Source organism: Hypanus sabinus, chromosome 4 (genome assembly GCF_030144855.1).
Source record: "Hypanus sabinus isolate sHypSab1 chromosome 4, sHypSab1.hap1, whole genome shotgun sequence".
NCBI lineage: Eukaryota > Metazoa > Chordata > Chondrichthyes > Myliobatiformes > Dasyatidae > Hypanus > Hypanus sabinus.
The window spans coordinates 173,978,733-174,002,149 of record NC_082709.1 but is presented as its reverse complement, the minus strand read 5'-3'; the positions used below and the strand labels follow the sequence as shown (position 1 = coordinate 174,002,149).

General features: G+C 43.6%; 1 long non-coding RNA gene across 1 annotated transcript in view; it reads left to right on the top strand.

Moving 5' to 3' along the window:
- LOC132392403 (uncharacterized) overlaps positions 1 to 23,417 on the top strand; it is a 48,352-nt gene that overhangs the window by 2,707 nt on the left and 22,228 nt on the right. The window contains exons 2-3 of the long non-coding RNA XR_009511522.1: positions 5,022 to 5,151; positions 5,957 to 6,007. This is a non-coding gene — a long non-coding RNA (uncharacterized LOC132392403). The remainder of the gene's footprint in view (positions 1 to 5,021; positions 5,152 to 5,956; positions 6,008 to 23,417) is intronic.

Here is a 23,417-nt window from a genome sequence, read left to right as displayed (position 1 = left end):
CATCTTCCCTGACTGACCTTTGTCCATCACCTGAATTTTTTCATGAGATATTTTAATTTTTTTTCCAAATGCAGCCCAGATTTGCTGAAATGATACACACAAAATGCCGGAGGAACTCAACAGGCCAGGCAGCATCTATGGAAAAGAGTACAGTTGACATTTTGGGTTGAGTCCTGATGAAGGGTCTCAGCCCAAAATGTTGACTGTTTACTCTTTTCCATAGATGCTGCCTGGCCTGCTGAGTTCCTCCAGAACTGTGCGTTCATTGCTTTGATTTCCTGCATCTGCAGATACTCTCTTGTTCCAGATTTGCTAAACGTAGGATTTGAACAGTCAAACCTGAGGTTGCTTGTCTCATACCACAGCTACCACACTACTTTAGAACTAAATGTCCAAAGTCAGACGGTCTTGAACATACCAGATGCTCCAAGCAGGACCGCAGTGTGTTAAAGTGGACATGCACCATTACAAAAAGAAACATTGTGGTCAAAGTTAAAAGTTGAAAGTTCAAAGTAAAATTATTATCAAAGTATGTATATGTCTCCATATATTACATTGAGATTCATTTTCCTGCAGAAATTCACAGGAAAACAAAGAAATAGAATAGAATAAAACACACAAAATGCTGGTGGAACACAGCAGGCCAGGCAGCATCTATAGGAGGAAGCGCTGTCAACTTTTCGGGCTGAGACCCTTCGTCAGGACTAACTGAAAGAAAAGATAGTAAGAGATTTGAAAGTGGGAGGGGGAGGGGGAAATCTAAAATGATAGGAGAAGACCGGAGGGAGTGGGGTGAAGCTAAGAGCTGGAAAATTGATTGGCAAAAGGGATACAGAGCTGGAGAAGAGAAAGGATCCTGGGACGGGAGGCCTAGGGAGAAAAAAAGGGGGATGGTTGTCCCATGAGGGGTCTTGGTCTGAAACATCGACAGTGCTTCTTTCCATAGATGCTGCCTGGCCTGCTGCGTTCCACCAGCATTTTGTGTGTGTTGAATTTCCAGCATCTGCAGATTTCCTTGTTTGCTTTTTAAATAGAATAGAGTTCACTTTAAAAATCTATACTTTACAAATACTGACAAATATTCAATATGTGAAAGAGGACAAATCATGCCAATAATAAATGAAAAAGTAAATAATTAAAAAAATAATTGAATAATAATAAGAATGTGAGTTTTAGCGTCCTTGAAAGGGAGTCAATAGGTTCTGCAGTTCATGCTCAGTTGAGCACTCCATGCTGTTTCAGGATCCTGATAGTCAAAGGCACACTGACTGAACACCCAAACTGATGTGGTCTTTCACTGATTCTATTACGATTATTATTCTATTACAGATTTATTGAGAAGATGAATCTCAGGTTGTATATAGTGACATGTGTGCACTTTGATGACACATTCACTTTCAACTTTGAATAACTGTTGTTGAGCCTGGCTGTGTGGGAGCAAAGATGGTAGTAGCAAGAAGAGAGTATGGACTGGATGGTGGGGGTCCTTGATCCTTCTCAGATCTTGCAGAAAAAACACAAAATGCTGGAAGTTACTCAAGGTATGTGCATTGCCCAGTATTCTCATCATCTGGAGAATTTCTTGTGTCTAGATCTTATGGCGTATTTTGTGAAGTTACCCAAAAAGTATTGGGAGTGGCCTCTCAGTCAGGAGATCATTGGATATGTCAGGTTAGGGACAGCTTAGATCATCTGTCCTTTGACCCACTACTTCCTGTTTCTTTGCTGTCACTTCCTGTTGCTGCAGCTGATGCACATGGAGGGACTTCAGCATGTACTTTCCCTGAGCTGGTGCTTAGGACACAAACACAAAGTGCTGTTAAATATGGGAATTAAATACAGAAAGTATCCAAATGGTCAGGCAGCACCTCTAAAGTAAAAGAAGACATCCATAAGGTTTAGAATAGCAATGGAAAATAATGTAGGTCATTTCAAGATAAAAATAGTCGACTGTAGAAGCTCCAGTTTCAATGGCATGAGAACAGATCTGACTCAAGGAAAATTGGAATCAAAACTTGGCAGGCGAAACTGTGACTGAATAATGGGAAGCCTTTAAAGTTTAGTTGTCTCTGCTACAACCTAGGTACATTACCCTGAGGGAGAGAGCAAGGAAAATTAAAGCCAGAGCTCTCTGGATGACCAAAAAATATTGGGAGAGATAAAAAGCAGAAAATAATCTATATATACAGATGTCAAGTTGTTAACAGAAGTGAGAAACAGATTGAATACAGGTAGTTCATGGGGATGTAAATAAGGGAAATCAGAGAAGCAAGGAGAATGAGGGAAAACTAGTAACACATGTAAAAGAGAGTTCAAAAACATTTTATAGGTAAGTAAACAAAAAGAGGAATGATAAAGAGAGATAGGGCTGATCTGAGTGCAGATCACAGAGGAAGAGAGGAGGACTAAGGTTTTAAAGCATGGTATCTCCAAGGAAGAAGATGCTGCTTGGGTAATATACCTGTTAGTGCAATTGCATTGCAGTGCCAGCGATTGCCGACCACGGTTCAATACCTTCTGCTGTCCATAAGGAGTTTGTACGTTCTGCTGGTGACAGCATGGGTTTCCTCTAGGTGCTCTGGTTTCCTCCCACGTTCCAAAGACGTGCAATTAGTGTTAGTGAGTTGTGAGCGTGCTACGTCGGTGTCATGGCAATGGTTGCGGGCTGCCCCCAGCGCAATCTTTGGTGCTGTGTTGGTTGTTGATGCAATGCTTTACACTGCACGTTTCCATGTTTTATTGTGCGTGTGTGGGTGGTGGGGTGGAGATATGCCTACTAAAGGAGGTCTAAGGCACTCCTTCTTGCTGCTAGTCTGCAGGTCGCCCCTGTCAGGTGGTGGATGGTCGTATGAGCAGGTGCAGCATATTACAAGTCCTGGTTTTGCGACCACTGACGCCAGACAGACAACCTCTGAAGAGTATTGATTATGGCCGGGGTCACCCGTCTTGTAAAGACACTGCCCAGAGGAAGGCAATGGCAAACCAGTTCTGTAGAACAATTTGCCGAGAATAATCGTGATCAAGACCATGATAGCCCACGTCATACGACATGGCACACAATGAACAAACAAACATATAAAGAATAAAGCTCAAACACGAGGAAATCTGCAGATGCTGGAAATTCAAACAACACCACACACAAGATGCTGGTGGAACACAGCAGGCCAGGCAGCATCTATATGGAGAAGCGCTGTCAACGTTTTGGGCCGAGACCCTTCATCAGGAATAAAGCTTTTCTATAAGAACAAAAATTGATATCAAGGAAAAAGGGTAGCTGGAAAATCACCTACAGTCCAGATGGGATGCATTAACAGATTGCTGAGAGAAGTAGAGAAGGAATTTGCAGGGGCCCTGGCCAATATCTTCCAAACATTAAAAGGCTTGGGGATGTAGCTGTAAAATTGCAAATTTAACATTCTAGTTCAAAATAGATGGAGCGATCAAATTGCTGATTTCATAACAGTTTAATTTTAGTGGTGTCAGAAGTTCAGAATCAGAATCAGATTTATTATCAGATTTAAATGGCACAGAATATGTTGTCTTGCAGGTGCAGTACTGTGCAAGGATACTGTATAAAATTATTACAAGTTGAGAAGATAATAAATGGTGCAAAAAAGACAAGGTAACATTCATGGGTTACGGACCATTCAGAAATCTGATGGCGGAAGGGGAGAAGTTGCTCTTAAAGTGGTGGGCCTTCAAGCTCCTGTACCTCCCCCCAATGGTAGTATGCCCTTTAAGTTCCAGAAACTATGTCAGGGACAGAATTAGCAGTGTTTTGGACAAGTGTGAATCAAGTAGAAAATTCCACTAAAGAGTCGTTCATGGAAATTGATATCTAACTAACATTAAAAATTGTTCATGATGTAACCGAGAGGATTGCTGAGGGAAACATAACTGATGTAGCATATATGAACTTCTAAAAGGCAAGCCATGTGATGCTGTGTAATTAGTTTTGTAGACTATAACAGAAAAATGTCATAAGTAGCACATGTAGAGAATTGGCCAAGCAGCAAAACAGTAAAATAAATAGTGAAAGTTTTTCATACTGAATAGAAGTGTATAATGGAATTCCTTCTGGGGTTGGTACAAGAACCTGTGTTTATTTCAACATATATTAATATCTCTGACTTGTTGTACAGGGCACAATTTCCAAACTTACATGTGACACAAAACTCTGATGGGGACGGTAATAGAAAATATAGATCGGCCTGTAGACTGGATGGATTGGTGGCAGATGAAATGCAATGCTGAGAAATGTGAAATGTTGTATTTCAGTAGACAGAATATCAAGTGGCAACATAAATAGAGAGTATGATTCTAAACAAATTGAGAGATTAGGGGATATTTGTGAATAGTTAATTGAAAGATATAGAGCAAGTTCAGAAAAAGTCTATATTCAAATGCCAGGAACCTTGTGCTTTGTAATGGGTATAAAAAGCTAGGAAGCCATAATGAACAGTTATAAAACATTTCTGTGGCCATAACTCCTGGATTATGTCCAGTTCTATGAAAGATGTGAAGGCTGTAGGTTCACCAAAATGATTCCAGAGATGAGGGACCTGGGTGGTTTGGAGAAGGTGAATAGTCCAACAAAACAACGAAGTGATAGTTGTGCTGGCATCTGTCACTCATGGAGTCCCACATTTATTGTGCGACCACCCTCCGCAACCAACCTATTGGTGATGAGAGGGATGGGATGCTCGAATCCTCCCCACATCCTCCAAAGCTAATGGCTCCTGTCTACACAATGGTTATTTTTGAAGTTGCGTGATACTCATGCCTCCGTGCCTTTGTTCTCTCTGATTATATGATACCTTGAACATCCACATCATTGGAGAATCAGGAACAACAGGCCATCCCTGTCCAAAAGCATCACCTTTCCCTTTATACTTTTGATTAACAATGCAGTCAACAAGGCAAGAAATAAGATTTGGCAAAACAGATTTCATCTGTTCAACACAAAGGAAGCACATCCCTTTAAATACTTGAAGGATCATTTGTTTTAATTTATTTTTCAGAGATACAGCCCAAGGACGAGCCCTTCTGGCCCAGAAAGCTCCCACTGCCAATTGGACCCAGCAGCAGGAATTGAACCCGGGATTACACTAACCGCTACATTACTGTTGTGCCCCTGTGTATAAATCAATAGTGAGTTTCCATTCTGGATAAATCTCAACCTGAGTAACTAATTATCCTTCCTATAATTCAGTATTCACAGTGATATGTTTTTCCTTAATTAATCTAGCTCTGTTGTAATTAATGAATAGCTAACAAATCACATGCAGTAACACATAATGAATGCCACCAATGATGAATGCTGCTAATTAGGCTATTTAATCATGTTTTGCATTAATGAAGTAAGGTTAAACACTGCCTGTACACCCTGTTAATAAATGGCAGTAATGTTTTGTAATATTTGTTTAATCAATGGCAAATTAACTGTAAAACTGGTGACAAGTAGACTTTCTATGCATTTTTGAAAGAGGATTAAAAAAGAGTGAGTGGGGAATTTGTATATTAATGTATATATGACACTAACATTGATTTCTCTATCTCGTGGTAATTTCTCTCCTCGCTCTCCCTCTCTTTATTCATTCTCCATTCTGGCTCCCCCTCACTCCTCTTCTTCTCTCTTGCCCATCACCTCCCTCTGGTCTACTCTCCTCTCAAATCAGATTCCTCTTTCTTCAGCCCTTTGACTTATCCACCTTTCACGTTCCAGCTTCTTACCATTCCCCCCTCCCCCACCCTTTTACCTTCACCTGGTTTCACCTATCACCTTCTAACGTGTACTCCTTCCCCTCCTCCCTCGACTTCCTTCTTCTGCTTCCTCCCCTTTCCTTCCCAGTCCTGATGAAAGGTGTCAGTCTGGAATGTCAGCTGTTTATTCCTCTGCAGGTGGTGCATGGCTTGCTGAGCTTCTCTGACACTGTATGTCTGTTTTTCATTACAGACCAGTTAGTGTGCTCCTTTCAGCGAGAAAGACATCCCTTTACAAACAGAGGTAAAGAGGAATTTCTTTAGCAAGTGGGTAATGAATCTGTGGAATTCATTGCCACAGATGGCTGTGAAGGCCAAGTCATCGGGTATATTTAAAGTGGAGGTTGATGGGTTCTTGATTGCCAAGGGCAGCACAGTAGTGTAGTGGCTGGTGCAGTGTTTTACAGCACCAGTGACCTGTGTTCAACTCTTGTGGGCGTCTGTAAGGAGTACATACGTTCCCTCTGTGACCATGTGGGTTTCCAAAGATTTACTGGTTGGGCTTAGTAAGTCGTGAGCATGCTATGCTGGTATTGGAAGCATGGTGCTACTTGCGGCCTGTGTCCGGCACATCCTCAGACTGCGTCAGTCATTGATGCATTTCTCTGTATGTTTCGCTGTTTTGATGTATGTGTGACAAATGAAGCTAATCACTTTAGTAAGGCTGTTAAAGGTCACCAGGAGAAGGCAGGAAAAATAGGGTTGAGAGGGAATATAAATCAGCCATGATTGAATGGTGGAGCAGACTTGATGGGCTGAATGATCTAATTCTGCTCTGATGTCATATGGTCTGTGGCCCTTTAAGAGAGCATAAATGTCGGAACGCAGTGTCAAATTACCACTGGGAGCACGCTGAGTCAAAAGAGATGGTGGGTGGTGGGGGGTGGGGGGGGGAGGAACAGCGGTGAAATAGATGCGGGTTGCTGCAATGGCCTTTCTGTTTAGAGTGAGACGAGAAGAGATCACCCGTGGCTGTCGGAGAAAGAAAAAGAGTGTTCAGGGTTGGAACATGGTGGAAAACTTCCTTGATTTTTTAAAATTAATTTTTAGGACACCAAACACAAGAAAATCTGTAGAAGCTGGAAATCCAAAGCAACGCATACACACAATTTTGGGTGTGTTAATTTTTAGGATCTTGCTTTGGTGGCTAGAACATTCATCACTCAACACATTTATTTATTTATTTTAATTAGAAACACAGTGCAGAATGGGTCCTTCCAGCCCTTCGAGATACGTTGCCCAGCAACCTCCAATTTAACCCAAGCCTAATTACTGGACAACTTACAATGACCAATTAACCTACCAACCAGTGTATCTTTGGACTGTGGGAGGAAACCGGAGCACCCGGATGACACCCACACAGTCTATGGGGAGAACATACAAATTCCTATCAGGCAGGGGCAGGAATTGAACCTGGGTCACTGGTATTCTGAAGTGTTGTGCTAACCACGACACTACTGTGCCACCCTTATGAGTCTTCCTGGTGAAGGTGCTGTCCAATGTTATTGGGTAGAGAATTCCAGGGTTTGGATCCCAGTGATGATGAAGCAAAGGGAGTGCTGTAGTTACAGTCTTTTAACATCTCTGGACTATTTTTACTGTGCCCATGGTCTGTTTTTTTTAATCAATTATGCTATTGTTTGCACTGTTGTAACTATGTGGCTTAGTGCAGGTCTTGTAGCTTTAGTTTTTGGTTTTGTTTTGTCTGGTGGCTTTGGAGCTCCTTTCCAGGGAACACACTAAGATGGTAGCACGATATTAATACGCAGCAGCCTCTCCGGACTCTGGATTGGGGATTGCCAAACGTTACATGGATTTTCTGGTGTAGTCTGTTTTGTTATGTGCTTTTGTGATAACAATCCGGAGGAACATTGTCTCATTTTTTAACTGCATTGCATTTGTGTTTCTAAATGACAATAAACTGAATCTGAATCTGTATATTTCCAAGTGAGGATGCTGTTAGACTTGGAGGCAAGCCTGCAAGCAAGGACTGATGAAGGGTCTCAGCCTGAAGAGTTGACTGTTTATCCTATTTAGTATACTCGAATTCTACACAACACGATGGAGGATGGCCGCTGTGTGAACAGAGAACTTTGCCACCCAAAGGGCAATACGGTAGTCTTGTCTGCCAAAGCCACCATGGGCAGATGCTCCTCTCACATGTAAATTGGTGAGTCGTAGAGTCATAGAAAACTACAGCACAGAAACAGGCTCTTTGGCCCATCTAGTTTGTGCCAAACCATCTGAGCTGCCTAGTCCCATTGACCTGTACCGGGACTATGGCCCTCCATACTCCTCCCATTCATATACCTATTCAAACTTCTCCTAAATGTTGAAGTCAAGCTCAGATGTACCACTAGCGCTGGTAGTTCATTCCAGTCTCACGATTCTCACGACTTTCGACATTGTTTTCAACCTCTGTGGGCCAGGTTACTAGAATATGCTGGCCGGTGGAATTGTGACATCAGCACCGGGCTTCAAGCTGAATGGTCCCGAGTTTGAATCCAGCCGGCTTCTTGCCTGCTTTCCATCCCAGCTGGGATGAGTGTCGAGCTAGTAACTTAGCCTCGGAAAAAAACAGTCAAATGCTCCAGAAACGGCAAAACTGCCTTCCAATGTGCCACAAGGTGAGGAAAAGACCAACAAGGTTACTGGAAGGAATTATTTGTTAATAGTTCCAAAGATGTCTTGTGAGGTGACTGTTTTCCAACAATTTGGTTGTAATGGGCAATTCCTTCTGGAAAAACACCATCACTTCCAAATATTAAATGTTACATGTTCCAACATTCCAGTAGACAAAGAAGCTAATGTGATACAATAGAAATTTATTGTTGCTGGAGCTCTCTTCAATCCCAGTATCCAGTGGAAAAGATACTTACAACAGGCAATCTGTCACACTTTTATGCTGAAACAGTACAGAGGCAATGTTGTAGGATAAATATTAAATTTGAGAACATACAACAATGATTCATCGTATTGATCCTGGAAGGAGAGGACTGTTGAACGGGAAGGGATCAGAGAGAAATGGGTTATATTTTCTAGAGTATAGAAGAAATAACCAGGAGAGCCCAGTAGTGCAGCGGTTAGCATAATGCTATTACATCTCCAGCTATCCAGGTTCAATTCCCACTGCTCTCTGTAAATTGTTTTTTGCTCTCTCTGTGACTGCATCGGTTTCCTCTCACACTTTCAAAGAGGTACGGGTTAGTAGGTTAATTGAACACGTGCGCGTAGTTGGCTGGAAAGGCCTGGTTGTGTGCTGCATTGCTAAAGAAGTAAATAAAAATAAAGAAAGTAATAATTTAAAATAAATTTCCTCCAAAATATCTCACTGCTCTTTTCTGAGAGCACAGCACATTTAAAAAGGGAACAGATATAGAAAGGGCCAGGACTAACTCTAATCTCTGCTGAGTTTTAAAATTGTTTTCAGTACTGTACTCCCATAACAGTACTCAGAAATTATTCTTTTTTTAAGGATGTGGGTGTTGTTGTGGTGTATTCAAAGTCTGAACAACTCCAATTGACATTTTAACTCTTTATGATCTCAGAGTATGTAAGGTGTGTGTACAAGTTAAATACTGTAGATATTTGATAATAGCGGCTGGATTCTTTCTTGGCCTCAAGGCCCCAGTGGCATGAGATCAAAAGACCAAAGGGTTTATCCGTTTCTGTGTGTCTCTCAATGTTTGCGGAACTCTGAAAGAAACTGTGCTGAGTTAGTGGTATGAGAACAAAATAGTTGTCTGCCTTTGTGCGTCTCACTGTGCCTATGGATTGAGCCCCTATTTCCTGAGACACGTTTTGCTCAGACTTTTTCTTCTTCTTCCAAAAATACTTCATTCAGAAATATTACAAAATAAAGTTATTTACATAGAAAAAAATCCATTCGTTAAATCTGAGTCCTTATACAATAAATACAGTTATTTACAATAAATTATACGTTGACTCTCTGTTCCTATTCAAATTAAAGATGCTTACAAATAAAACATTAATTGAGTTCCTTAGACTTCACCCAGCTGAGGGAACGTGCTCATCAGTGCCGAGGATGGACCCAGGGTGATTTCACCAGTCAGAATTTGGAATTCCCCTGACAACAGTAACAATGAAGTTCCCCAAGGACAGCAACAATCAAGCTCAGACCAAGAATCATGAGCCCTGAAATTGTTGTGGAAATCTGTTTTCTATTTTATGATAATAAATTAGGCTTAAGTTACTCCGCTGCGCTTGTACTCTTGTTATCACAGTTCCTGGACACTCACAGTTTGTTTTGGGTCTTTGAGGTTTGATCAACCCAGCGTCTTATGGGTGTTGCCGGATTTATTGATCGTCCCTCACTCTCCTCAAGAAAATGGTGGTGTGCTGACTTCTTAAAAGAGTGTAGTCCTTCCGGTGAAGGTATTCCCACTTTGCTGTTGAGCCGGGGCTTCTGAGATTCAGATACCGAAGAAATGGCAGCACATTTCCAAATCAGGATGGTGTGCTGCTTGGAGGGGATCCTGTAGGTGGTGGTGTTACTACATGCCTCCACTCCTTGGCCTTCCTGCTGTTGGAATTTTGAAAATTAAATTGGCTTATTATTGTCATTTGTTCCAAAGTACAGTAAAAATCTTGCCTTGTGTACTGTTTATTTGATTTAGAGATGGTTCTGTAAAGTTGTTATAGTTGAGGGTGGTAGTGGGAGATAAGCTCCCACTACCTATTAAATGCTCCATGGCATGCATCTCAAACAGCCTCTGACAACCAAGTCCAGCTCCTGGCCTTCAAGCAAGGCTTAGCTACTAAGCCCTATTGGACAGTTTCTACTGACAGGAGAAGGGGGCAAAGGTGGGTTACTGGCGGCTTAAAACCAGTCACTTCGGGCAGATGGAGCGAGTCAGCCGTGTTGGGCAGCTCATCAAGGAGAAGGAAAACTCTGAGCTCAAACCACCGCTGCTTTATGGCTCTACCCACTCATGAGGAAGGCTTCAGGATAAACCCTGAGGGAAAAATCCTGGGCTGGAGTCTCTAAGGCAGTCCCTACATTGAGTTCAATGCTGACTGGCAACTCCTGCGATGTTGCTGGTGCCAAACTGTATCGGTCTCTGGTGTTCCTTTGGATTCATCATATGCGTGGAGAGGGGGAGTTTGCTACATAGGCAACAGCTTGCTCTCCATATTGAACTGTTGTGGGTTGCATACTTAGACGACTAGAACGGAACATCCATGGTCGACCCTGATCGACAGAGGCTTCATCATCATTTAGATGTATAGGCCCTTCCAGCCCATTAAGCCGTATTTCCCAACAAGCCACCTATTTAACCCTAGCCTAGTCACTGGACAATTTACAATGAACAATTAACCTACTAACTGGTATGTCTTTGGACAGTGGGAGGAAACCAGAGCATCGGGAGAAAACCCACACATTCATGGTGAGGACATACAAACTCCTTATAAATGATGCTGCAAATGAACTCTGAACTCCGATGTCCTGAGTGTCATGTTAACCATTTCGCTACCACGGCCAGATCAAATCATTACACAATGCACTGAAGTTGAACAAGGTAAAACAATAACAGAATGCAAAATAAAGCGCATCAGCCACAGAGAAAGTGCAGTGCAGGTAGACAATAAGGTTAAAGGTCATAACAAGGTGGATTCTGAGATCAAGAGACCATCGTATCGTAGTAGAGTGGCGGATAGTAAACCTGCTGGCTGAGTTCAGTAGGCATCGTTTAATCAGGATGAGAGCAGGCAGCAGCTGGAGCGGTGAACCATTAGTAATCCCCCTGGCCGTGTTACCTTATGTTTCCTCGAGCTTCAAATATTTACAATCATTGCAGTATCTACATTGAAGTGGAGTCCGAGTGGCCAATATGTTTTAAATAGTAAGCTGTCTAGTCAGTGAAAATCTGTCGACTTTTCTCCCTGTGGTGTTTTGGGCTGCCTGATTTTGGATCCTTTGTCATTCACCAAGAAGCTACCAGATTAGAAGAGATTTTTGACAGGAAATAGGTATGAGAGTTGTTGGGAGGATGAGTTTTTGTTGCAGGTACCAGATCACCCTTGATCTTTTGCTGTTTGAAACCTTACCGTATTGCCCCAGACATCTGCTGGCATTTAGGGTAGCAGTGAGGGTCCTTGGCCAATCAGATGAAGGATTCTTCATTGTTGTTTCTGTAATTGGGTTACAGAATTGGGTTTCAGGGTTGTTAGCCCTGAACTGAACCCCTGAACCTGGAGGGCTGGTGGACCAGTCTTACTTTGTCCTCTACCCTTTGACCTCTTTGGCATGGGTGACCCTAAGAGCCAAAGCATGAAGCTCTGCCTCCAGGCAGCAAAGCTCTGCAGGTCATAGAGGCACACAACCTCAATAAGATTCTGGTCCTTGGGAAAGGCTGTTTGAAAGGATAGTTTAAAATTAGCCAATCTACAAAGTCTGTGGATAACAAATTTCTTCCCTTCATGGGCTTTGGTGAGCAAAGCTTTAAGCAGTTCAGTAATTTTATGGGAGTATTATTTTTCCGGATTTAATTAACTGACTTTAAAATTAACAACTACCATTATTGTTGTGTGCATTCATATGTGTGTGTGCTGTCTTCTACCTCACTGGTGTTTAGGGGAGCAATGAAGGTCCTCCATGTCTGGTAGTTCAGGACTTCCTTCATTAGCTTCCTCTTGGCTTACTGTCAGTCATACAAATCCGAGGTAGAGGCTCACTCAGTTGCATTGCTGTTTCTGTAATAATATTGTTTTACCAGTCAGGGTTGTTAGCTCTGAGTTGAACCCCCAGCCCTGGAGGACCAGTGGACCACTCTGACTCTGGCCTCTACCCTTTGACCTGTTTGACAGAGGTGACCCTACCAAGAGCCAAAGCATAAAGCCCTCAGTCAACTTAGCTCTCTGGGTCATTGAGGCACGCAGACCTCTAAACCCAATGGTAAGTTTTGGAGGATATAAATACTATGAAAACTGAATACTATTTTAGCAGCAGCTGGACAGTATATCATGAGCATGACAAACATTTGTTAACATAAACTATGCATTCATAACAAAATAAATGTGATGACCTTGGTCCAATCAGCCATGATAAAATGGTGAAGCAGGCTTGATGGGCCGAAAGGCCTAATTCTGTTCCTGTTTTCCGGTTTAAGTTGGCACTAATGATACCTATTGACTACTCATTAGCAGCAAAGTTCAAAACAAAGAAAACTACTAAACACCTTATTAATAACACTTTATTACTAATGATCACCGCTAACAATGGAAGGATGAGGCTAGAAGAGTGGAGTTGTAGGCAGGAGTGAGGAAAGTCCTGATGTCTGATTGATTTAAGCGCCAGGCCAAATTGGAAAGTTTGGGTACAGGCTGAATTGTGGCGGCAGGCCCTGGAACTGTCCAAGAACTAGGAATAATCTGATGCTTGGGTGATTCAAGCTCCGGGCCTGATTGAAAAAGTCAGGGTTTTGGGATCAGAGGTGAAGAACAGGCCAGTTCTGCTCCCTGCTCCGTGATGTTTACTCAGCTCTGTGCTGAACAGAGACTGTGGCCTGCTCCCGGTACTGTGATGCCTGGCTTCACGTCTGTGGTCCCATGATGAACAGAGGCTGTGGCCTGCTCCCGGTACTGTGATGCCGGACTTCGAGTCTTTCATAAAACGTCAGTTCTAAATGCTATTTGCTTACTTTTTTTCTCTCTGCACATCGCATGTTTGACAGCCTTGTTTTTAAATGATTTCTTCTGGGGTTTCTTTGTTTTGTCGCTGCCTGTAAGAAGATGAGTCTTAAGGTTGTAAAATGTATACATACTTCGGTAATCGATGTACTTTGAAATTTGAACTTTGAACTTATGTCTATGATCTTAATTTTGGAGTAGCCTGGGCAAGCAAGTGCTATGAATGTTGTAGATGGCCCTCACTTCACCACAGAACGTCAGCCGTGAGGGAATGAACTGTTCACCAAAGATAGATGTACCGTGGAAAGTATTCTAACTGGCTGCATCACCGTCTGGTATGGGGTGTGGGGATACTGCACAGGAATAAGAATCAGAATCAGGTTTAATATCACTGGCATATGTATGAAATTTGTTAAATTCAGGATAAGCTGCAGAAAATTGTAAACTTATTCAGCTCCATCATGGACCATACCCTCCACAGAATCCAAGACTATCCTTGACTATCGACCTGTGGCTTTGACATCAATTGCTATGAGCGATTGGTTATGACACATAACCTACCGGTCAACCTTGACACTTTGCAATTCACCTACCGGAGCAACAGGTCAATGGCAGATGCCATCTCTCTGGCACTACATTCCTCCTTAGAACACCTGGAGAATAAAGGCACATATGTAAGGCTCCTTTTCATTGACTACAGCTCTGCCTTTAATACCGTCATTCCAAATAAGCTGATTCCTAAGCTCCGGAACCTGGGTCTTAGCACTCAGATCTGCAGTTGTATCTTCAACTTCCTCACAGACAGGACCCAGGCTGTAAAGATAGGGGACAAGCTCTCCTCTACAATCACTCTGAGCACCGGTGCCCCACAAGGCTGCGTACTCAGCCCCCTGCTGTACTCACTGTACACCCATGATTGTGTAGCCAAGTTTCCATCAAACTCAATATACAAGTTTGCTGATGACACCACAATTGTAGGCCGTATCTTGGGTAATGATGAGTCTGAGTACAGAGAGGAAATTAAGAACCTGGTGGCATGGTGCGAAGACAATAACCTATCCCTCAAGGTCAGCAAGATGGAGTTGGTTGTTGACTCCAGAAGGAGTAGTGGACCACACGACCCCATCTACATCGGTGGTGTGCAGGTGGAACTGGCCAAAAGCTTTAAGTTCCTTGGGGTGAATATCACAAATGAACTGACTTGGTCTAACCAAGCAGAGTCCATTGCCAAGAACGTCCACCAGCACCTTTACTTCCCGAGAAAGATGAAGAAATTTGGCCTATCCCCTAAAACCCTCACTAATTTTTATAGGTGCACCGTAGAAAGCATTCTTCTAGGGTGCATCACAACCTGGTATGGAAGTTGTCCTGTCCAAGACCAGAAGAAGCCGCAGAAGATCGTGAACATAGCCCAGCACATCACACAAACCAATCTTCCATCCTTGGACTCACTTTACACTGCACGCTGTCGGAGCAGTGCTGCCAGGATAATCAGTGCTGCCAGCCAACATACTTTTTGTCCCTCTTCCCTCTGGGAGAAGTTTCAGGAGCTTGAAGATTCGTATGGCTAGATTTGGGAACCGCTTCTTTCCAACTGTGACAAGACTGCTGAACAGATCCTGACCCGGATCTGGGCCGTACCTTCCAAATATCCGGACCTGACTTGCACTACCTTACTTTCCCTTTTCTATTTTCTAATTATGATTTATAATTTAAACTTTTATTATACTTACTTTGATTTGTACTTCATGGAGCGCGAAGTGCAGAAACAAATATCACTGTGAGGATTGTATGCTCTAGTATCAATTGTTTGGTGACAATAAAGTAAAGTAAAGATATCTTCAAGGAGTGAAGCCTCAAATAGGCGGAGTCCATCATTAAGGACCCCCATCACCCAGGTCATGCCTTCTTCTCATTGTTTACCCTCAGAAAGAAGGTACAGAAGCATGAAGGCACACGCTCAGCGATTCAGGAACAGCTTCTTCCCCTCTGCCATCAGATTTCTGAATGGGCATTGAACCCATGAATATTATCTTACTACTTTTTAAAATTTCTATCTTTGGACTACTTATTTAATGTAACTATTTAATAAATATATATTTGTGTTTTATTGTTTTACAACATTGAATCACTGTGGATTTAATTTGGCTCTTGATATTGATCAACAGATTTTTTTCGTGTTAAAATGAGTAGAGGAATCCCAGCCTCCTCTACTGCTGTGCTGGGGCCACACTTGGTTGATGGAACAACACCTTATATTCTGTCTTGATGGCATGAACATTGATTTCTCAAACTTCTGGTAACCGACCGCTCCTCCTTCACCATTCCCCATTCCTGTTTCCCTCTCTCACCTTATCTCCTTACTTGCCCATCAGCTCCCTCTGGTCCTCCTCCTCCTTCCCTTTCCTCCATAGTCTTCTGTCCTCTCCTATCAGATTCCCTCTTCTCCAGCCCTTTGTCTCTTTCACCAATCAACTTCCCATCTCTTTACTTTACCTGTCCCCCCCCTCCCAGCTTCACCTATCACCTGCCACCTTGTACTTCTTCTCCCCTCCCCCCACATTCTTGCTCTGACTTTTCTTTCTTTCCAGTTCTGATGAAGGGTCTCGGCCCAAAACGGTGACTGCTTACTCTTTTCCAAAGGTGCCGCCTGGCCTGCTGAGTTCCTCCAGCACTTTGTGTGTGTCGCCTAGGAATATACGATATTGGAGCAGGTTTAAGCCATCTGGCCCATCAAGCTGCACCATTCAATAAGGATGTGGCAGATCAGCTCCACCTACATGCATTTTGTCCATGCCTTTTAATTCCCCAACTATGCAATTATTAATCACGAATATATTTAATGAGGTAGCCTCTACTCCTTCTTTGGGGAGAGAATTCCACAGATTTATTACTCTCTTTGAAAAGTAGTTGCTCTTCATCTCCATCCTAAATCTATTCCCCTCAATCTTTGGCTTTGTCCCCTAGTTCTAGTCTTACCTATCAGTGAAAACAACTTTCCTATCTCTATCTTATCTATCTCTTTCATAATTTTCTATTTTTTATAAGATCCCCCCCCCCGCACTTTTTCGAATCCCAGTGAGTATAGACACAGGTGTCTCAAGCTCTCCTCATAGACCAACCCCTTCATCTACCCACTCTCACCTACAGTGGTGAAATGCTTTGCGAGATTGGTTATGGCAAGAGTCACCACCTGTCTCAGAAAGGACGTGGATCCACTGCAATTACCCTATTGCCACAGTAGGTCGACAACAGATGCGATTTCAAATGCTCTCCACGTGGCCTTGGACAATGCAAATACCTATGTCAGGATGCTGTTTAATGACGATACCTCAGCATTCAACACCATCATTCCTACAGCCCTGATTAAGAAGTTGCAGAACTTAGGCTCCTGTACCTTCCGCTGCAGTTTGGATCCTCAACTTCCTAACTGGAGGACCGCAATCTGTGCGGGTTGAAAATAACATCTCCACCTCACTGGCAATCAACACTGGTGCCCCTCAGGGGTGTGTCCTAAGCCCCCTCCATTATCCTCTGTATACCCATGACTGTGTCACCACCCACAGCTCCAATCTGCTAATCAAATTTGCTGATGATACTACACCGATTAGCCTAATCACAAATAATAATGAGGCAGCCTCCAGAGAAGACGTCATTGCCCTGACATAGTGGTATCCAGGAAATAACCTCTCCCTCAATGTTGTAAAAACAAAGGAGCTGGTTGTAAACTGCAGGAGGAATGGAGACAGGCTAATCCCTATTGACGTCAATGGATCTGGGGGGTTGAGAGGGTGAACATCTTTAGGTTCTTTAGCATAAACATCACTGACGATCTCATGTGGTCTGTACGTACCGGCTGTGTGGTGAGAAAGATACAGTAGCACCTCTTTCACCTCAGACTGTTGAAGTTTGGTATGGGCCTCCAAATCCCAAGAACTTTCTACAGGGGCACAATTGAGAGTATCCTGACTGACTGAATTGCTGCCTGGTGTGGGAACTGTACCTCCCTCAATTGCAGAACACTGTAAAGAGTGGTTGCGGTAACTTCTACTTTAGAAAATGACCACTTGACAATTTAATGGCCAAAAGAGCATCTTTATCTGGGACGGCAAATGATATTTACAATACAGAGGCTTCAGGTACCTTGTGCGGCATGGGTGGTGGAACTATACACAATGCATACCGGAGGTAAAACCCCGGAACCCGCCTCTTGTTACCAACAACTTCCCCATTACAACACTTCTCCCACTTTAAAATCCAACATTCCCCAAATATAGAAGAACTGGGAAATAAAAGCAGTGGTATCATTAGCGACAGGTTACCAATACAAAAACACCTAAAAAAAACATGGCAAATTCAACATTCAATCTAACAACAAAAGAAACTATCCAAGCAAAGATTCAGTCTGTCAGGTGGTTTGCGAGGGCGCTGCGATCTACGCGCTACCCCCGGTGACCCAGCAGGCTCCGCTGGTGAGGATGTTTTGGGTGGATCTAGTGTTGGGGACACAAGAGGGGTCTGTATGTCCGTGTGAGAATGTCTATCCTCTTCAGGGGACTTTGCCCCCTCTGCCAGTGTCTCTCCCTCTGGCAAAGTCACTGGTGGACAATAAAGTGGTCATTGCTCCTTAACTGTTTTGGACTACTGAGCTTCTTTGAAATCGGTGGCAAGCTATTCTCAGCATCGTTGGGATAAACGGCATCTGCAGGTTTGCCACCTGGCTTGGAACGCACTGAAGAAGGAACTTTGGTTTCTGAATCATCGTCACGAATGTGGCCCAGAATAGACCCAATTGTAAATTTTTCATAGAGTTCCTTGTTATAACCTGGAACTATCCGGAGTTCAACAGCAGGAAATTGGAATGTGTTTCAGAAAACCTCTCATGCTTGAACAAAGGTCTTGTCTGTTAAATCACAGTCATTGATTTTGATGATACATTCATTCTCCCGGAGCAGGTTCTCTTTTCTTGAACGGCTGTTATCTTCAATATCACGAATACTCAGGCCAAGGAATCTTCCACTCTGCGTATAGTTACAGGGCACCACATGGATTCCCAGGCAGCCACCGTCTCCAGAAAATTCTACCTTCTTTGTCAAATCACTTAGAGTGCTTTCTGAATGCTTGTCTGGTAGTCCTGGAGGCTCTGTTCTTACATCGTCTGTGGGTGCCCCAGTTGCTACTGTTATGATGGGCTTCACATGCAGGTTCCTGTTAGTGGGATCATCAGGCTGAGATGCACCTTGCTGTAACTGGGCAGGTGGTACAAGAGCTGGGTCACTGCTTCGTCATACTAGAAGTGGCATGCTGGCTTTCTGTGCTGAGGGGGTAACTTCAATTGCTCCTGTAATAGGCTGAAGAGCCGCAAGCTGCACTGCGAGCTCACTCTCAAATGTGTCCGGACTATGTCTGTCACTCACATTGTCATCGACGACTTCATCTGCACGCTGCGCCTCTTGTTCTTCATATACTGCAACAAGCGTTTTGTCTGCCTTCAAAATTGGAACAATGGGAGCTGCCCACTTTGAAAACTGGACGGGCTCCATGATGCCCAGCCCCTGTAAACATTCCAGCTCCTCCTCGACTTTGCCTTTCATGGCTTAGGGCACCGACCTGAGCTTAAAAAAACGTGGTGTGGCCTTAGGGTCGAAATGAAGTTTCATGGTCACACCTTTCAGTATTGTGGTGAACTACATATACCTGTCTGGACACGCCCCCCCGCTGACCGCTCCTGTGGCTCCTCCCACAGACCCCGGTATAAAGGCGATTGGAGGCACAGCCCCGGCCTCAGTCTCCAGGATGTTGTATGATGGTCACTTGCTGCTTGTGCTTTCTTCCAGCCAATAAAAGTCTACCTTAACTCACGCCTCAGAGTTATTGATGCGGCATCAAGTATGCCCAGCTCATCCCTGAAAACGTCACTATACCGTTGCAGAATGTCCTCCATTGTGTGTGCATACTTAATTTCATGCCAGTTGAGCTGGATTTTGTGAAGCCAATTGCAGCCCAAAAGACTGGGCCCACTGCCCTTAGCTATCACCAGCCTGGCTTCAGCCTTCTGACCCCCAGCTGAAATATTCACGTATAACATCCCTAAATGAGGTATAGGCTGCCCCGTATAAGTCCTGAGTTTGAGCTTTAACAGTTTGATGGGAGGCAGGTTGGACCCCCATGTCCTCCTGTAGGTCTCCTCACTGATGACTGATGCAGTAGCTCCTGAATCAATCTCGAACTTAATGTCCTTTCCCTTGACAGTGACTGTGACATAAATGGTTCAGGTGGTTCCTCAACCGTTTCCACCGCAAACATGTTGTAGACACATGCTGCCTCCTCGTCTGCTTCCCCTAGGTGGTGTGTGGCTGCCTGAGCCTGTTGAGCTTTCCCCTGCCCAGGCTTAACCTCACCCTTTATGCTCCTGCACTTTTTAGCTAGATGTCCCTTCTTGCTACAAGCATGGCAGACAGTATCTTTGAATTTGCAAACATTTGCATAATGCGTCCCTCCACACCGAAAACATTTCACCCGCTTTGCCTGTTTATCAGTTTCCCTCCTGTCTCCCTCCTGCTGACTGCGACCCCCCCCCCATGTCCTTTCTGGATATCCTTAGCATTATTAGCAGCCAACTCCATGCCTTGGGCAACCTTGAAAGTCAACGGTGGGGTTTCCCCCAACATGCAGCATTGTACGGCGTCATTATTAATGCCACATACTAATCTATCATGGAGCACGTCATCCAACACGGATCCGAAATCGCAATGCTCTGGCAGCAGCTGAAGCTCGGCCACAAAATTAGCCACAGACTGACCTGGCTTCCGGACATGGCTGTGAAACTTGAATCGTTGGACTATCACTGAAGATCTTGGATTGTGGTGGTTCCCCACGAGCTTGACCAGTTCGCCATATGGAATTTCTCCCAGTTTCCTCAGTGTGGCTAAGTTCCTTATCAGCTCGTAAGTCTTTGCCCCACACACACTCAGGAGAATGGAGCGCTTCTGAGCCTCCTCAGTAATCCCATTAGCACAGAAAAAGTGTCCAAACCTTTCCTCATACTCCAGCCAGTCCTCAATTTCCTCCACAAATTCACCGATAGTCCCAAACGTAGCCATCCGAACGTGAGGCTCCTTGTCCGCTCACAACTCCGGTTCAAAACGTGCTGACCCGTCCACAAAACCAGTTCACCTCATTGCCGAAAATATGTGATAACTTCTACTTTATAAAAGGACCACTCGACAATTTTACAGCCAAAAGATCATCTTTATCTGGGACGGCAAATGATATTTACGATACAGAGTCTTCCAGGTGCCTCTTGCGGCCTGGGTGGAGGAACTATCTACAATGCATACAGGAAGTTAAAACCCCGCCAAGCCTGGAACCCGCCTCTTGTTACCAACAGCTTCCCGATTAGTATTAACTTACTTTTAATAATATTCACATTACAACAGTGGTGCAGACGGCTCAGCGCATCTGTAGATGTGAATTTCCCACTATCAGGACATTTACAAAGACAGGTGTGTAAAAAGGGCCCAAAGGATCACTGGGGTCCTGAGTCTCCCCACCCACAAACTGTTCCAGCTACTATCATCTGGGAAACAGTACACAGCTTCTTCCACTAGGCCATCAGACTGATTAATTCATGTTGACCAATTGTATTTGTATGTTATATTGACTGTCCTGTTATATATACCATTTATTATAAGTTACTATAGATTGCACCTTGCACATTTAGACAGAGACATAATGTAAAGATTTTTACTCCTCATGTATATGAAGGATGGAATTGAATTAAATCCAGTTCAATTCTATTTTCTCTACACCCATGACTGTGGGGATAGGCATAGCTCAAATGTCATCTATAAATTGGCTGATGATACAACCATTGTTGGCAGAATTTCAGATGGTGATGAGGGCAAGGTATGCCAGTTAGCTGAGTGGTGTCGCAGCAACACCCTGGCACTCAAAGTGATCAGTAAGACCAAAGAGCTGATTGTGGACTTCAGAAAGGGTAAGATGAGGGAAGATAAACCAATCCTCAGAGAGGGATTGGAATTGGAGACAGTGAGTTATTCAAGTTCCTGGGTGTCAATATCTCTGAGGACCTAACCTGGATACAACATATTGATAAAGCCATAAAGAGGACAAGACAGCAGGCATATTTCATTATGAGTGTGAGGAGATAGGCTATAGCAGCAGAAGACCACAGTATACTCAGTGGCCACTTTATTAGGTACATGAGGTATCTAGTAAAGTGGCCACTGAATGTATATCTCTCTGTGATCTTTCCATATCCTCTGCCAGTTGGCTTTCCACTCTATTCTTTATCATTATTCTTTCTTTCTCTTTGTATGCACACACTGTCATCCATTTGAATTTGCATTGTACCCTCTCGAAAAGAATACCCTTCTCAAATCATCTAATTGCAGAGTGCCCACAGAACTCCAACTCCAGTCTCATTAAACTTTTAAGATTATCCTTACTTTTAGATTCTACAATCCAAAGAAAGGACTAATACTATTCTGTAAAACAGTGTGCATATTTGCCAAGCTACCTTTCCCGTGCAAAAGGATATAACAGAAGAATTAATAACAGAAGTATTCATAAACACAAGAGATTCTGCAGATGCTGGGAATCCAGAGCAAAACACACAAAATGCTGGAGGAACTCAGCAGGTCAGACATTATCCATGGAGGAGAATAAAGAGTTGATGTTTTGAGCCATTCAGTATAACCCCATGCAACATATTGCTTCCACATACCCACATGTATTGAATTTTCTGAATAATACAGTTGACCACGGTTTGGTTAATCCAGTGACTATTATATTATGACTTCTGCCTGATCTGCTAAGTTCCTCTAGCATTTTGTGTGTGTTGCTTTGGATTTCCAGCGTCTGAAGAATCTCTCGTGTTTATGATTGACTACCCCACTGTGAAGCACAAAGACAAGGAAATCTGTAGATGCTGGAAATCCAGGCAACACACACAAAATACTGGACGAAATCAGTGGGCCGGGCAGCATCAGCGGAAAAGAGCAAACAGTTGACATTTTGGTCTGAAACCTTTCATCAGGACTGGAAAAAAAGATGAAATGTCAGAGCAAGAAAGTGTGGGGGTGGGAGGGGAGGAAGAAGTACAAGTTGGTAGGTGATAGGTGAAACTGGAGGGGGAGGAAGGATGAAGTAAAGAGCTGGGAAGCTGATTGGTGAAAGAGGTAAAAGGCAGGGGAAGGGTGAATCTGATAGGAGAGGGTAGAATACAATAAAAAAAGAGAAGGACAAGGAGTACCAGAGGGAGAAAATGGGCAGGTAAGGAGATAAGGTGAGAGAGGGAAACAAGAATGGGGTAATGGTGAAGAGGAGGCAATTTCCAGAAGTTTAAGAAATTGATATTCATGCCATCAGGTTGGAGGCTAACCAGATGGAATATAAGATGTTGCTCCTCCAACCACTTCGAGGGATGCCTACCCTGAAGAAATTTAAATCTTCCCTTTGACGGGAGTTCAGTGATACTCTCTCTCTCTGCTTCCCCTCTGTGATCTCTGCTGCCCACCGACTCTTTGACCATGGTCCGCTACGGTTCACTACCACAGCCACATATCCTTCCTGGGAACTTGTTTTCACTGCCATCTTGTGCCACGTGGCTTCCAGATCTGTTTTCAGGCCTCTCATTTCGGACCCACCAAGCATCTCAGGTACTCACGGTCACTTGACTGTTTTTCCATCAAAGGCCTCCTCCAGTACCAAGATAAGGCCACCCCCAGGGTGGAGGAGCAACACCTTATATTCACAGCCAAGAGAAAATCTGCAGATGCTAGAAATCCAGGCAACACACACAAGATGCTGGAGGAACTCAGCACGCCAGGCAGCATCTATAGGAAAAAGTACAATCGATGTTTCAGGCCGAGACCCGAATGTGCCTGGCCTGCGGAGTTCCTCCAGCATTTTGTGTGTGTTGCAACACCTTATATACTATGGGTATCCTCCAACCTGATGGCATGAATATTGATTTCTCC